We start from the raw sequence: 16,845 nt of genomic DNA, 5'->3' as shown, positions 1-16,845 counted from the left end.
AGATCACACCCCCTAATCCTTCCCAAATAGTTCCATCAACTGGAGAGCAAGCATTCAAATACAAGAGCCAATGGGAGCCATTTTTACTTGAACCACCACACCACCTGAATGCCTCCAGAGCAGCTGAAATGTGGCAAGCTGTGTCTCTGCAGACTCTTTCAGACGATCGGTACCTCTGTCTGAGATATAGACCTTTACAGAATCCTTCACACCTTGGAGATGACTCCAATGTGAAGGATGTGAAACAAGGAGAGAAGCAAGGAAGGATTCAGATAAAGGGACTCAAGTTAGAAAACACAGAAATAGGTAGTGTGGAAAAGCTGAAGGTGAAGCTAATGTCTTGAAAAACTTAATAAAGACTATTAGAGAAACATTCTTTTAAAACAGGAGGCTATTTTTAACTGAATTCCCAGAGAATAAGCAAAATTCTTAGAAAATAAGTAGAAAAATATTACATCTTAAAGTAAACCTTCAGTTAAAAATCAGAAAGGTTATGTGAAATATATTTTGGAAAATAGTACAAGATGACAAGTAAGAAGCAATATGAGATGGGGGCTTCAAAGCATAAAGTATAATATCTCATTAGCAGCAGTTTCAGAGTGGGAGAGCAGTGAGAAGACAGGGAGCAGTACCTTCAAAGAGAAGACAGAATTCTAGAATTCACGGATGTGAGTTTCTGCTTTGAAAGCACCCATGAATTATGGAACAAATCACTGAAGACATGGGAAGGCATGAAATTCAGAACATCAGGGACAGAAAAAAAATTTAAACAAGAGGAAGAACTGATTGATCGTGTACACAGGACAAGGCTTAAAATGGCATCAGATGTTTCCACAGCAACACTGGAAACCCGAGCATGATTAAGTGAAGCATTCTCAGGCTCCAGAGAAGCTCATTTGCAACCTAGAATTCCGGCTCTAATCAAGCCACTCACCATCTAGGTAAAACAAGGAATAAAAGAGGGAAAATATATGTAGTCAGACATTAAGAGCTCACAAAATCTCCTCCTCTGTGTTTCTTGGAAAGTTCCTGGCAAATGCTACTCCAAAGAAAGAAACAAACCGAGGAATAGGGAGTCTGTGATTCAGGACATAGAGGAGTCAGCTGAAAAGAGAGGAAGCAAAACTCTCAAGCAGATGATGAAAGGTTCTAAAGCCATCAGACATCTGAGGTGATCCTGCAACATCAGACTGAGGTCCAGACACACTGTGAAATAAACAAAAGAAAAGCAAACTAAGCAAGGGATCAAAACAATGCTGTGGATAAATAATAACACATGCACACGCACAGGCACACGCACATGCACATGCACATGCACATGCACATGCGTGCACGTACAATAGGAGAAACTGATTCTCTGTGGTTGAGTGTGCATAGCCCTCCCTAAGCTCAGGTGATGAAGATGTGCTTGAGTGCAGCAACAGTCAGAAGAGTGGCTCTACAGAAATGATTAGAACACAGGCACTCTGCCCTCATTGATAGATCCCAGGATAGATTCATAATTAAATGGTACGGTGAGGAAGTGCTGACAGTAAGAAGCCAGTGCCAACATAGTGGAAGGTGGTGAGGTTTCAGGGGCTTGACCCTGGGGGCTGTACATCACCATCGTCTTCGTCTTTTTCATTCTCTCTCCTTCATGGCCATTGTGAGGTGAGCAGCTCTGCTCTGCTATAAGCCGTCACATGATGAGTTGCCTCACCACACTCCAGAAGTAATGGAGCCAAGTGAACATGTACTGACCCCTCTGAAACCATGAGCCAAAGTAAGCCTTCCCTCACCTAAGCTGGTCTTGAACTCTCTATTGCGAGCTGACCTTTAACATTTGATCCTCCTGTCCCATTCTTTCAAGTGGCTGTGGTACAGGTTTGCACACGAGCCCTGCTCTGGCATGCCTCCTATTTTTAGTATAATTGTTTAATTAATTCTCTTTAAAAATGTATATATGAAGGGTTGGGGATTTAGCTCAGCGGTAGAGTGCTTGCCTAGCAGGCGCAAGGCCCTGGGTTCGATCCCCAGCTCCGGAAAAAACTAAAAAAAAAAAAAAGTACATATGAACATAAAGTATTCTAATTATATACCACACACACACACACACACACACACACACACACACACACACACACACACACTCCTCCCCTAACTCCTACTGGACTTATGCCATCTCATTCCTTCAGAGCTCCTCTGGTTTATAATTTTATGTCCTCTTAAAATAATAATAACCTTCTGAGTCTGGGTGGCAGTATGCACATAGATGTGGGGACACCCACTAGAATGTGGTCAACCTACCAGGGTTCAACCTACCTACCTGTTCACCGTTAAAGAAAACTGACACTTCCTCCCCTAGCATCCAGTCAGTATCAATACCCCCTTATGTAGGGGTGGGGCCCATGCCTCTTGGCCCATCCAGGTTGGAATGTTCATTGGTTTGATTTAGTACAAGTGTTATGCAGGTAACCACAGTTGTGGTTGGTTCATGAGTACAGTGGTTTAGTCATATTTAGAAGATACTGCTTTACCCTGGTTCTCCCCAGCCACTGGCTCTTACATAAAGGATAATACCAATTAAACCATCTATATATACCTGTGTGTGTATATATTTGAAAATCTAATAAAACAGTGGGTTTCCATATACTTTTTTCAAACATCTGTAGTCTTAATTATCCTTCCACTGCCTGACCTTCTCCTCCCCTCTTAAACCTCCGTCCACATTGTCATCCTTCCCCTTTAATATCACCTATGTCTCACTATCCCACTCTATTAAAAACTCCTACTGGGGTTGGGGATTTAGCTCAGTGGTAGAGCGCTTGCCTAGAAAGCGCAAGGCCCTGAGTTCAGTCCTCAGCTCCGAAAAAAAAGAAAGAAAAAAAAACTCCTACCACTACCAAGGGCCCCTTTCTAGTTTCCTGGATTCTGTAGGTACTCCAAGCGAAACACAGAAATCTAGACATTCAACACTAGAATCCACATATGACATAGAACATTTGGTATTTGTCTTTCTATGTCTGAGTTTCCCCATCCACCATTTTTTATAGTTTCACTCATTTGCCTTCAATCTTCAACTTTCTTTACCACTGAATAAAATCCCTTTATGTATAGGTGTCACATTTTTATTATCTGGTCAACATTTGATGGACATCTCCACTGTTCCATTTCCTAGGTATTGTGAACAAAGCAGAACATGGATGAGCGCATATCTCTGTGATGGTTAGAGTCCTTTGGAACATATGTCCAGGCATGGTTATTGTCTTAGTCAGGGTTTTATTGCTATGAAGTGACAGCATGACCAAAACATTATAAAGGAAAACATTTCATTGGGACTGGCTTACAACTTTAGAGGTTCAGTCCATTATCATCGTGATGCAAAGCATGGCACGGTGCTGAAGGAGTACAGATTTCTACATAATAATCTGCAGGCAGCAGAAGGAACCTGTGTTCCACACTGGGCAGAGCTTGAGCATAGGAGACATCAAAGCCCGCCCCCAGAGTGACACACTTCCTTCAATAAGACCACACCTCCTGATAATGCCACTCCCTGTGGACAAAGCATTCAAACTCATGAGTCTATGGGGGCCATATCTATTCAAGCCACCACATATATGGTAAATGTATTAATGACTGCTAGCTTTTTGAGGAATCTCCACATGGATTTCCAAACTAGCTGAGCCAGTTTATACTCCCAGCAATGGTGAACTCTCTCTCTCTCTTTCTCCCTCTTTCCATCCCATGTGTGTGTGAGTGTGTGTGTGTGTGTGTGTGTGTGTGCATTGCATCTAGACACAAGGAAACTTTGAAGAAGGTAAATACAACAGAGATGAACTATTGAAAATCAAAACAAACAGAAAAGAGTAATAAAAAAAAAGAAAAGAATAGCACCCAGAACAGTGAGCAGAGGAGATTGCAAACGCAAATCTATATAACCAGACTTGAGGATCTTCTGAGGCCTCACAGCTGTCCAGGCCCAGGAATCACAAAAGCAAGATGACTCTGGGCTTAACGGAGAGCTATGCCAGCACTTTGAAGCCAGCCATGATGGCCCCTTCACTCCCAGCATTTGGCAGGAGGATCAGAAGACAAGACCCTCATGGGCTACAATGTGATACCCTGTGTCAAAAGTTCAAATAAACAAAAGAAAATATAGGGATAAATGTTTTCTACCCCACAGTTCTGTGCTCTGAAACACCATTCAAGTATAAGACATCTTCAGGCTGACAAGATCTACAAGTGCTGCTGCCAGGGTGTTCTGTCCTCAGGTGCTCTGGAAGGCAGTGTGCCACTGAAACAAGGGCCCAAACCAAGGAGGGGGAAGAAAAGAGATCCAGAGCATGTAGAACTTAACGGAGGGGAGCAGGAAAGGGGCTGTGGCATGAAGAGGCTCGGTGCTCTAAGACATGCCTGGGTGTCAACCCCAGCAAACTGCAGCTCCAAACCAGAATAGAGGACATGAATGAGGCAGACACATGTGAAGGAAAGGAGACAGACACTAACGATTTGGAAGGAAGGGTCCTAGACAAAAGGCATCAGGCAACAAGAAAGGGGACATTTAATTTGAGGGAAAACGAGCATTGGATAAAGGAGAATGAACGCCAAGGTACAACTGGACTCAATAGTTGCTTTTATTCAATGGCAAGATAGCTAGTGGAGAAGAGGGAGGGAAAGGGGGCAGAAAGGACATGAGGAAGTTAAGTCATATTTGCCATAACAAGGTAAATGAATGGAAGAATGAATGAACAAAGCAAAAAATAAATGATGAAACCATGCATACACCTACTATGTACTGAGGAACTAAATAAGGGAGGAAAGATCCAAAAGAAGTAAGGGTGACCGCAGCCTAGAGGTGAGACTGGCCCTGGAGAAAACGGACCCATTTGCAATGCCCACTTCACTCTGGCCTTTTGGTACAACTTAACTTTGAATGTGTGCTGATGCTAGTTGAAAATTCAAGACTGTGCGGCTACACCACAGCTCAGCACACAGGTCTCAAATGTGTGCTTGAGGGAAAGACCTCTCAGACTAGATGATTGTGAAGATGACTGAGAAGACTGGACTGGACCTGGAAGTCACAAAGGTCACCAGCAGAGAGGACTCCTGATGTCTGGAGTGGGAAACACTGGCTCACCGTGTCCTCGACGACAGCATAGCTTCATTTACAGCATCGATGACAGCATTTACAGCATCAATCCATAGTTCCTTACATTTCTGTACAAAAGTGAGCCACAGTAAGAGTCCCATAGATAGATGCAGGGAAGCAGATGTTGGGGCCCCTTGGCAGAGTCTCGCCTGTTCACTTGCAGGTAACTTCCTTCCAGATTGCATCCCAGTCTTCTCTGCAGCTAAATGCCCTTCTCTCCTTTCATCCTTCAAAGCAGAGGGCATGGGTGCATCCCAGCCTCTCACAGCTGAGCTACTGTGGAGCTCTCAGAAGTCTGGATTCTAAGAGCCACAGGCAGCACTGGCCTCAAAAGAGTTAATCCTGAAGATCAGGCACATTAGGCAGAAGGCAGTTGCTTTCAGAGGCCACAGATCCAAGATTGACGTCTTTCTGCTTAAAAGTTTGATGCTTTGGTTTTCATGGATTTTTAAAACTAATTTTAAATCTTTTAATACACGATGTTAATAAAATATTATAATAGCCCTCCCTTGAGCTTTCTTTGATTTCAGTTACTTCTATTCAACCACAATCTAAAATATTAAGTGGAAAATTTCAGAACTAAACAACTTATTCTGGGGAATGTGATTACATTAATACTGGCAAGATCCATACACACTCACCAGCAGGAACCAGGAACCAGGGACCATCCGTTGGTCTATCATGTCCACTGTGTGTATACTCCCACTGGCCTACTAGCCACTGAACAGCCATATTGGCTATCAGATCCACTCTCGTAGCATCACATGGTTTGCCTTCCAGAACCCTCTCTCCTCACAGTCTAGCAGGCTCTCCAGGACCATCCCCTTCTTTTCATCTTGGCACCTGGACATCATGTCACCCACAGCATCACAGAATATGTGAGCCCAATACATTAAGACATACTGACAGAGAAAATGACTATGGTCTTGCAACTTTTATTGAAGTATGCTGTGGCTGGTTTTTATTCATAGTTGTTTGTCTCTCTCTTACTATGCTATGCCCAATACGTAAGTTTATTTTGAAGCATAGGATGATCCATGAACAAGGAGAGCTACTGTTCTGAGCTCCTGATGCTCCTTTAGTGTTTTGTGCTAGGCAAGGGAGGTCCCTCTATTCCCATCACTGGGAAGAACTCACATCTTTGCTTAGCACTCTGCCAAGGCTTCCTGAGAAGCTCCCCCTATGCAGTAGAAATCAGTAGGGAAAAAAAAACAAAACAAGAAACTCACGCATACAGAAGTCAAGGCATCCCTGACTTTTGGAAGCCCCCCAGGGGGAAGCCAGTGGTGGTCTAACTTTGTGCCTCCCCTGCTTCCTGTAGACAGTTTGAAGAGGGACAGAGTGAATCTGCACCCCCCCCTTCCTGGTTCTCTGTGGAGGAGGAAAAGATATCTGTGCATTCCTTCTTTCTGCAAACGCCATCCAAAGAGTCCCTTGATACGGGCCCTTCCGTTTTCCAAGACAATAAATTAAATGCTTGCTTGGTGGTTGCTGGAATCGCTAGTGCTCATTATGGTTTGCACTGGTTTGAGGGGAAGTGTGAGGTAATTAATTATCATGTGCCTCTTGCCAGATGCTGTGCTGGGCTTTGGAAACGCTATCTCTATAGCATCTCAGGCCACCTCAGGAGACAGATACCACTATAATCCTCATATTTTAGATCAGGAAACGGATGGCCAGAGAGGTTAGGCAACTTGTGAGAGGTCACCCAGCTGGTAGAGGGTGGAGATGGAGTTAGATTCCTATGGTTCTGACCATTGTTTTTGTAAACTGTCCGTCAGTGTTCTACTGCAGTAACAGAAATCTGATCCTAGATCAGAATCTGAAATTTTAAGATCCTTAGGATGTTATGCAGGAGGCTCAGTGACTATACCTTCTAGACTAGGTCCCTGGCCTCAGTTTTCCTTGTCTGAGTCGAAAGGATCTGAGAGCTATGATGAGTCTGGCCCTGATACACTTGTGAGTAGACCATCTGGGCCAGTATTTCCAGCCATCATGTGCCCAGCTGATCCTGGTTCTGAAAATGTAAAGTCGAGGAGGGTGATTCACCTGCAAGCTAAAATGCTTGGCACTAGAATCTGAGATATGCATCAGTGGGGACCAATCCAGGATAGAGTCTTTGAAAGCACCTTGGTGTCTTCAGGACCATAGTTGAGAGGGTTTTATGGCTACTTGACCCCTGAGAGTCTTCTCCTTTTGTCCTGAGAGTCCTGGGTCAGCAACAGGTGGAGAAGTGGAGAGGCAGATCCTTGCTGAGATGTGCTGTGCTGGAGTCTGGTTAGGAAAACCTGCCTGAGGATTCGAAGGTAACAGGGCCCTTAAGGAAAGGGCCCTCAAGGATCCCTAGGTTTTCAGGAAAAAGGAGCCTCATCAAATGCTAGATCCATATCTCACTGTGAAGCTGGAGAGAACAAAGGTAGCCTAGGACCCAGCCTGGGAGAAATGTTTTTACCAGCTCTTAAAGGGCAGAGGTGATAGGAGAACCCAGTGAACTGCAGTGCAGGGAAGTTTCTGGTGGGAAACTGGACAGTCTAAAAACCCAGGTTCACCCATGGTCTTGCGGGATGACCCTAGAAGCTCAGGGAGTTAGCAACTGACCCAAAGAAAGCTGTCACTCTCCTTGAGAAAACGGAGGAGATTGCTGTATTTTCCAGAGCCTAGGGGAATCAGGAAGGCACGAGTATCCAGGAAGCTGTAGTCACAACCAAGCAGGTCCCTGCCTGTTGACCAGTGGTTCATCCAAGGATGCTTCCTTCTTCCTCTACAGGGGGCTGTGATCCTAAACTAGATCAGTGATTGACACTGGAGCCCCACTCTTCTGGGTGAATGGGAAAGAACTCGGAGCATGCTAAGGGCACCTGGAGCCTCTTGCATTGTACTGTCCCTCCCTACCTATGGGAACACACAGTGGTCCCACCTTCCATACACTTTCTCCCCGACCTGGAAATCAAGACATCTGCACTGATATCTCCCCTTTCCTTGACTTGCTGGGAAACCTTGTGATTACCAAACAAGATTACAGTTCATCATCACTTGGGGCCTTAGAGAATAAAAGAGCTATGATATTGTGTGGCTCTTTGGTGACCTTGCACAGAGACCAGGGGTATCTACCCTTGAATGAGAATGAGGGACTTATTACCCAACTCTTGGGGAGGATAATATGGTCCCTTACATTCTGGACAATGGAACAACATCCCGTAATCACCTTTGCTTCAGAAATTCTAGATTCTTGTGCATCTAAGGGTTCTAGTCATCATGTGACATACTAAAGTCAGGGGAAAAGCAGCTGACCCTATAGACATGGGCAGACGCCTTTTACCTGTGACCTTCTGATAATGTCAGGCAGAGGCCTCTTCCTGCTCTCCCTTCCTGTCTCCTTCCTTTCAGAATATTGTGGTCCCCAATTACTCAGAGCTGCAGGAGGCCTGCCAGGGAAGAAATTAGAGCTACACATCAGCTATTCTATATTTACCACCTGATGGCCAAGGAGGATCTATCTTGTGCACAATTAAATGAAAAGAGTTTTAATATCAGCAAAGCAAAGGACTCTAGCAACAATGGAGAATTAGGTTAGAGGCAGCAATTGGATTAGTGCCGAGCTGCAAGTGAAATGAAGACTTGGACACGGGAGTGTTATCCTTCTCCTGTGACAGGCTCTTCCTTGGCGGGGGTAGGGAGGGTCTGGGATGGGAGGAGTTGGGCTGGATTCTTCTCATCCCTAGAGATGAGAGGCCAAAAGAAGCAACCTTTCCCAAAATCCTCTGTAGTTGAACAGATAAGGGGATATATTTGTGGTCATGGTTGCCTCTCTGGTACCTCGTACCATCACCTGTTACATCCCCAGCTAAGAAATAGACATTCACGGGGTCCTAACATTCATCCTTCCTCCCTAGACTGCCATCATCTTTCTCCAGGACCACTGCTATTACCTTCCTCTTTCTCCTCTCTTCTGGTCACCCTGTAACTACATGATGTGTCCCCTGGAAGCAGCCTCCCTCCCTGGAGAATGCATCAGGAGACAGAAACATATGTTCTCAGGTGACAGTTCCTGTGATTACAAAAAAGACATCACATTTGTGGTGAGCACGGACAGCTAATGGCCCTTTCTTTATCTTTCCAGTTTCCGGGGTTTTTTTCTTGGGCTTATTAAATGGAGTGTTCATCCAGAAAAAAAAAAAAACGGGGGCACACAGCTCATTGCTTCTGATTGCCTTTTCTATGGCCACTGTTCCAGGCCTGATTGCAAACCCAGGGCCTTGGCTAAAAACTAGAGCACATCCTTCTTACAGCTGTGGAAACATGGGTGTCAGGCCTCCCATCAGCCGTGGGAAGCAGCCTAGCTTGCTTCACCCCATGAAGACACACACATCCTCACCCTTTCTCTTTGAGACTCCAGACGGAAAACTCCACAGCCAACTGGGTCTTATCCATTCACCTACTAAATGACACCAAGTCCTCCTCTTACCCAAGTCTTCCAGAAATAGTCCAAGTTTGCTCAAGCTGATAGAAGCCATCTGGAGAACCAGAAAACATTAGTCATAACCCTTCAACCCCCACATCTGGAAGGCCCAAGGATCAACTGTCGATCCTGAATCACCATCCCAAGTACCATCCCAGGAAGTAAAATGGCCTCCAAAGAAATAGTATTAGATAAGACTGAACACAACTCTCTGATTCCCAAAATCAGTTGGTGAAGAGCAAAGGAAACAAAGCAGGTGCCACACTGGGATTGCACTTTTTATCACAAAAGCAACATGATGAATAAAGGGGATGTTTCAGCCATGAAGCCACTCATGCCTCAGAGGCCATGTATTCTTACTCTGAGATACCGCTCGGGTACCAAAATCCTGAGACAGTCGAGTTCCTAACACAAAATGGCGTAGTATCCATGTATAACCCATGCGCATTTAAAATACTAACATCTCTGGAATTCTTATATTACCCAATGTAAAATAAGTGCCAAGCAATTAATTATGGTGCTTACCAGAAAAACAAATCTGTGCATGACCAGAATGGATAACACTTTTTTCTGAATACTTACCACGCACATGGGGCCACTGTGCTCTAATGACTTTAGGGGTGTCACGGGAGTCACTATACTAAAATCTCCTCGTGGGCATCACAGGGACCACTGTAATTCACGTTGCTTCATGGTGTCCTAGAGGTACTTGCTTGGCTTCAAGGTGACACAGCAAGTCACATTGTGCACAGAAAGGCAGCCAACTATAGCCCATAGTTCTTTCCACTGTCTGTACTCTATAGAGGAACAAAAATAAGAAACTAAGTATGCTGTTGCCTGCATGTGAAGTATGTTCTTCTAGCTAGGATGTCTTGTCTGGCCTCAGTGGGAGAGGATGAGCCTAACCTCACAGATATTTGATGAGCCAGGGTGAGGAGATACCCAGGGGGACCCCCACCCACTCAGAGGAGAAGGGCAGGGAATGGGGGGGTACTGTGAGAGGGGATGACTGGGAAGGGGCAGAGAGCAGGTTGTAAAGTGAATAAGTAAAATAATAAAACATTTCTAAAAAAAAAACAACTGTGAGCATTGTGGATGTTGTATAAAAAATAAGTAAACACAAGATAAAACAGAGCCCTTACCACAGTACTGTTCAGGGAGGCGTGGGTGTTTAACAAATCTGCACGCTTCGAGCTCTGTCTCCCTGTACCTGAGGTAGCTAGCTGTGTGTCATCGTTCACACTTTATCCATCTGACGTTTTTTACTTATCTCTGTAGCCAGTAGTCTCAGTACAGCTTGTCTTCCTTGTCCTGATTGCTCCCTGTTCCCAAACAAGAGTCAGTCATTCTTCTCTGACTGTCTAGTGAATGTCCTAAAGTCCCTCTTGAGGGCAAGACTTTGGAAGGGTGGCCCAGAGGGCTGCTCCCTAACCTCCTCCCAGGGGACCTTCCCTCTTCACATTCCCCTCACGCCTGACTGTATCGCTCGTACTTCTTAGCATCTGTTATAGGCCTCGTCACTGAATCCCTGTGCCTCACATTTCTCATAAAATAAAGCAAGGGAAGAAACAGCGTTGCATCGTTGGGCTTTGCTGAGGCTTGAAGAAGATGACAACACTACACTGTTTAGAACACGGAGTCTGTAGTGTCTGGAGAAGGAAAAGGTGAGCTATCCTTATAATTATTCCATGGACAGTCAGTTTCTCCCTTCAGCACCTGCTACATCCAGGAGTCTCATGAATGATGCCTCCCAGTCAGGAGCTGTGTGTTTATGAATTCTTCCTCATAGGCTTTCTGATGGCTCAAGGAGTAAAACGGTCACCTCCCTCCTTGAAGTGCCATGAAGAAGACAGCGGCTGGGCCATGGCTGATCCATCTTCTTGTACTGGCACTGTCACATCTGCTTTTCTCCTGCATTATTGAAAGCAAAGGCAACTCACCCATTCCCTTCAAAGGCTGGCCTGGTTTTCATATAATGAATGTCACCTTCTCTTCTGGACGTGCCTCATAGACACAAGAGGCTCCATTGAACTCAAACACATGGAAATAATAAACCAGGACTCTGGCCCTAGCATTTGTCTTTTCCCAGCAGAGTCCTTGGATAATGGCTCTCCTCGTGGTCCACAGGCATGCATGCCTGGGACAGGGAAGAGGATCATAATCAAAGAGCCTGACTCCTAGATGACTTAGCTGGGGCCACTGTAACAAACACCCTGGTTAGAATACTTCCACAACAGAAATGTGTTTCCTCATAGTTCTAGCTGGCTGGGAGTCCAAAACCATTGCCTTGGTAGGCTGTGCTCTGAAACCTCACTCCTTGGCTTGTGGGTGTGTTTCCTTTTTCATATGACCTTTTTCTTTTTCTCTGCCTCAATCACCTCTTCTCATTAGGACACCAGCACATTGGCTTAGAGCCTCCCCGGGGATATCGTTTTACCTTAATTACGTCTTTAAAGTTCTGGTTAATGTTCAGGTATAGCTCAGCTAGAGCATGTGCCTAACTTGTGTGAGCTCTCAAGCTCCACCTCCATTCAGCACTGCCAAAAACACAAGCAAACTGTTCTATATCCAAACGAGCATGTTCTGAACAGTGGGGTTTGAAAGCTCAAGGTAGGGATTTGGGGAAGAACTCAGGAGCCTGTGGTACCTCCGGTCCTCAGGTTATAGCCACTTCATTTCCTGCCCTATACAATGAGCTCACTGCTCTGCTATCTCACCTCTACCCACCTCCTCTGGCACCTCCCCAGAGCTGAGCTCCTCTCCTGCCAGAAGTCTTCATCCAGCCCAGCTGTATCCTCCTCCCACATCTGAACCTCTCATCTCAGACCCTTGCCTCAGCCTGGGTTTCTGTGGAGAGCTAACTCCCAAACGGGCTCTGCAATTTGATAAGCAGGGTCAGGCCGAGAGGCAAGGGCAGGAGATGGAATCAAGGCCTTGTGGTGGTCTGGGGGCAATGGCTTGGCGGGGATGGGTAGACCAGACCAACAGGACCTGAAGGCAGGGACTTCAGACCAGGAAGATACCTGGGTCTATTTGTGCTTCTTGCTCCCTGCCCTGGCCTGGCTACCAGATGTTCTAATGTCCCCACAGACTCCTCTGCCTCTAGTCCTGCAAGAGTCAAAGGGAACCCCTGTAATTTCTGGGTGGAGAAAAGTATGGCTGGAACTTAACCCATTCTTGCCCCAACTTGTGCTTCCGATGTCTCCTTATTGCCTTGATCAATTGCTCTTTTGGCTGTGGGCCTCACAGCTGCAAGAGACTATGCTGTGGGCGAGAACGAGTCAAAAACAAGGCCAATGAAATCCTTGGGGTCCAGCATTATTTGTTTTCATCAGTGTGTTTTGGTCACTGGAGCAGTTTCTGGCACACGGCATAGCAGAGGCTCAACGGAAAAAAAATGAATACATGAGAGAGAAGGATGAGCAAGCATTGTCTCTGACCTTTTGTGTGCTGTGGAGATGTGCAGTCCCTTCTGTGACCCAGCTAGTAGGGGTCCCTCAAGGCACCAACTGAGAAAACAGGAAGGGGTCTATGGCTGTGGACTTGACCCTTGAATCTGGGTCAGGAGAACAAGGGCAGACAGGAAGCTCTCAATACTAATGAACTGACCCAGTAAGTGTACTGTTACCAAGTATGTGAGGTAGATGTCCAGACACCAGCCAGAGACAGCAAATAACCCTGGAGTTTGAGGCACATCTGCCGTGACTCTGGTTCCCTGGTTGCCCTGAACACTAATTGAGACCCTTCCCTTGGATGCTCTTAGTTCCTTGTCTCCAGTAGGACAACAAGGCATCAACAGCCCCTCTAGCTCTGGTGATCAGGTTTCTCTTGAGCCTTGGGAGATTCTGTCCCAAGAAGGTAAGCAGTGTTCTCCCCAAAGACATTCGAAAGGACTCTCCATCTCAAAGGGCAAGGGGGAGCATGGGAGTTCAGATCCCATAAAGGTTGCAAGAGAGAAGGGAGCTCAGATGGAGAGAGGGCCGCAGTGAGAACTGGCTTTGCCCTGACTCCCACGCCTCCAGCCAGCCCTGCAGGCCTCAGCAACCCTGAGTTCCATGGCCCCAGGGGTGCTGAACCGCCCTGTAGGCTTCACAGGGTCAAGGCCATGGCACTCTCTAGGGGAACCCAGGCTGCCTGCAGGAGCTCCAAAGAGCATGTTGAAGGACCTCAGGCTGGGAGGCAAGGGCTCTGCTCTCAGCCCCTGCCTGGATGCAGATCTCCTGTGTGGCCACAGCCCAACTGCTCTCGCTGCCTAATCACCGGCTCGATTTCTGAGTCCTGAAAAACTAAAACTGTTCCTGTGGTCCCACAGGAAGGGCACCCCAGCCAGGCACAGACCACTGCAGTCTATGCCCTTGACCCCTTAGGCTGTGAGGTGTGGGAGGGAAGGGCAGATACCCTCTGCCTGGCACGTCTGTGTGAGCAGTCGTCCTTACAAAGCCTGGACCAGGATGCTTCATGAAGGTTTACAGCAATCAGTGGGGAGCCAGGTCCTGTACCAAAGCAGGATTCCATACAGGGAAAGGCCACTGGCAAAAAAGAGCCTCAGAAACAGATGGGCAGATCTTGGGCTCAATTTAGAATTTATAAAAGAAGTTTTAGGAAGTTATGGGGAAAATCAGAGTTCCAACTCTTTATACCTACTTTTATCTGATTTTATTTCTAAGCATTTTCTTTTTTTCACATCACAAAATGTCGTTTCTTCCTTATAATAGTGATTTATTTGGCATTTATAATGTGTAAGACATGGTACAAATTAATTAAAAATCACCACAGCCAGTAGGTGAGATCCCACCTAGTCTTGCCTGCAGAGCACATATAGATGACCCATGTCTCTGGCTGGTACAGTCTTATTTCTCTAGCGCCCGCCTTGCTGCAGGTGCTACTGAATACACTAAACAAAGACTTCCGCCTTTATGGAACACATATTCTAATGCAGTGAAACAATGGAAAACTAATAGGGGGCACGCAGAAAACTGCAAAGAGAGGAAGTGGCGTCATTCTAGGTGGAGGAGCCATCTGCTCAGGAGAGCTCGCTGAGGTGAAGGAGTAACCCAGACAGACATCTGACAAAATGGCAAGTGTAAGGACGCTGGGTCAGGAACAGTAAATAGACCTGCATGCCGGAACTAAGTCAATGAAGGAAAAGCAAGAGATGGTCCTGAAAGGCAAGGCACACAGGCCTTCTGGGTGCTCAATGTTTTGCTTTGAATGAAGGGAGGAGCCCCAGGAAAGCTTGATAAATGATAGAGATTGCATGGCATAAGCAATAGGAAGAGTAGGCCGTGGGCTGGGGAGTTGACTAGCTGTTGTATTAGTGACTCCACCCCTCACTTGGACCCTACCGAGGAAGAAGAGGCCAAGAATTAGCCTTGAACATGAACCAGGGATGTGGGCCAATGGGAGGAGGAGGCAGGCCTAAGGAGCAGTTAATGCTGGGGTCTGAGCCACTCTGAGGAAGTATGAGTTCCTATGATATGTCAGCCCCCAGAAAGGTAGTGTCCACCCACCTGTGGATTGAGAGCAAAGGAAGAGACTAGCAACGTCCTAGGGATGTGAGTCTGGACCCATGGGTTGCTCAACAGACCCCAATGGAGCCAGGCTGGCCTCCCTCAGCCTGGCTCACTTCCTACAAGCCTCCAGATCACAAGAGGAAACTACTGCTTTTCTCCAGACCAACAGAATCCGTCAGTGCTTCCGGGAAGGTATCCCAAGGGAACTTGACAGGAGCCATATATAGTTCAGGGGGAAAGAGGGAGATGGCCAGTGAGGTGAGGTGCTAAGGGATAGGCCCACACCTGTTTGTACTCAGATATCAAGAGCTCGGAGCTATAGAACAGAAAGAGCTGGTGACCCAGAGCTGGCCCCGGAAGCTAAAATGGAGCTTTTAAAGCAGAGTAAGTTCTCCAAATCTCATCGTCTCATCTATGAAATAGGCTGAATATTTCCAAACGCTATGAAGCTTAAAAAGTGGAACAAGGGGCCCTAGAGATAGCTGGGTGGTTAACAGCACTTGCTACTCTTGCAAGAGAGCTAGGTTAGGTTTAGTTCCCAGCACCCACATGGCAGCTCACCACGATTGGGAGTATACATGTATTGCCTTGTGATTGTCTTTTCCAAGTCTTCAAAGGGGCATCATGGGACCAAGCAAGCAGACCCAGGTAGCACTGTCCAGCATAAGAGCTCAACTTAGGCTGTTGCTCCGGGACCTCTGAAAAGGGAGATCTATTTCGGCTGAGCATCTTCAGGGGCTATACAGGATGAGCTTCTACATTGGACATATTCAGACATATTCAGAGAGTAGATTGTACACTTTGCTGCCAGCCTACAGGTAGAAGGGTCACTCAGCTGTGCCCAAACCATGGAGCTAGCTGCTTCTTTCCTCACCTGTGATGTGGAGCTGGTGGTAACTGCTCGGCAGGCTCTTTCAATGGTGTGCATGCACACATTTGAGTCCTAGAACAGCGCCTGGCACTTGGATCGTTTTTCACTGCTCAGTCAGATGCAGCCACTCTTTGGCTGCAGGCCAGAAGGTTGTGTGCCAGCAAATGCCATATGGGGCCTTGGGCTAGCATTTTTTCTCTCTGTAGCCTCCACACTAATGATCTAGGTTCTCCTGGGGTCAGGTGGGAAGGAGCAAAGTGTCTAACCATCCACCCTGCCCTGGAGCCCCTTGCAGACCCCATCCATAATCCAAGAACAATATACTCACTGGCTTGAGAGAAGATTCACTCACAGGATCACAGAGAGGTCTTTGCAGAGACCCAAGATGCTAGTCGTGTCTGGAAAGCCTTGTCCCAGATTCCCTATGGAAACATGGAGACCCCTGAGCCCAAAAAACCAAAGGGTCCAGGCCTAAGAGCAGGGATGAGAAGACTGGTGCTTGTTTCACTGAGCTTCCTGGAGAGCTGTGTGAGCTCCCATAGAGTTACACTCCAGATCTCGGGGAGTGAAAAAACCGGGAGGATTGCTTTGGGTTTCTTCCTGGTGTGCTTTCACCCAGTCACCAAGTATCAAAGGCCAGAGAAACCCTTGAGGACTCACACTCATCAGCCACACAGGGTCCAGAGATCTTGCTTCTCCCTGTCCAGGTACCATCCTGCTGCTGTCATGCAGCCCTGTCCTTTGAGAGCTTCAATGACAAGTTCTCAGGCTCAGTCTCTCCTCTCAGGGGCAAAGAGGACCATGTCCTACCTTCTAAGAAGTAGAGAGGAGAGCCAAGCTGTGAGGAAGAGAAATAAAAGGCAGCCTGCAAGTA

The 16,845-nt window shown here is 46.6% G+C and overlaps 1 long non-coding RNA gene across 1 annotated transcript; it reads right to left on the bottom strand.

The window, feature by feature from the left end:
* Positions 1 to 4,233: 4,233 nt before the first annotated feature.
* Positions 4,234 to 16,845, bottom strand: LOC102551107 (uncharacterized). Its single transcript, XR_010066167.1, has 2 exons — positions 10,170 to 16,845; positions 4,234 to 9,642 (listed from the first exon to the last, which is right to left on the bottom strand). It is a non-coding gene; the product is annotated as an uncharacterized LOC102551107 (long non-coding RNA).

This window comes from Rattus norvegicus, chromosome 4 (assembly GCF_036323735.1).
Source record: "Rattus norvegicus strain BN/NHsdMcwi chromosome 4, GRCr8, whole genome shotgun sequence".
Classification (NCBI taxonomy): Eukaryota; Metazoa; Chordata; class Mammalia; order Rodentia; family Muridae; genus Rattus; species Rattus norvegicus.
Note: the sequence above shows the minus strand (reverse complement) of the source record. Positions and strands in the feature narration are given on the sequence as shown.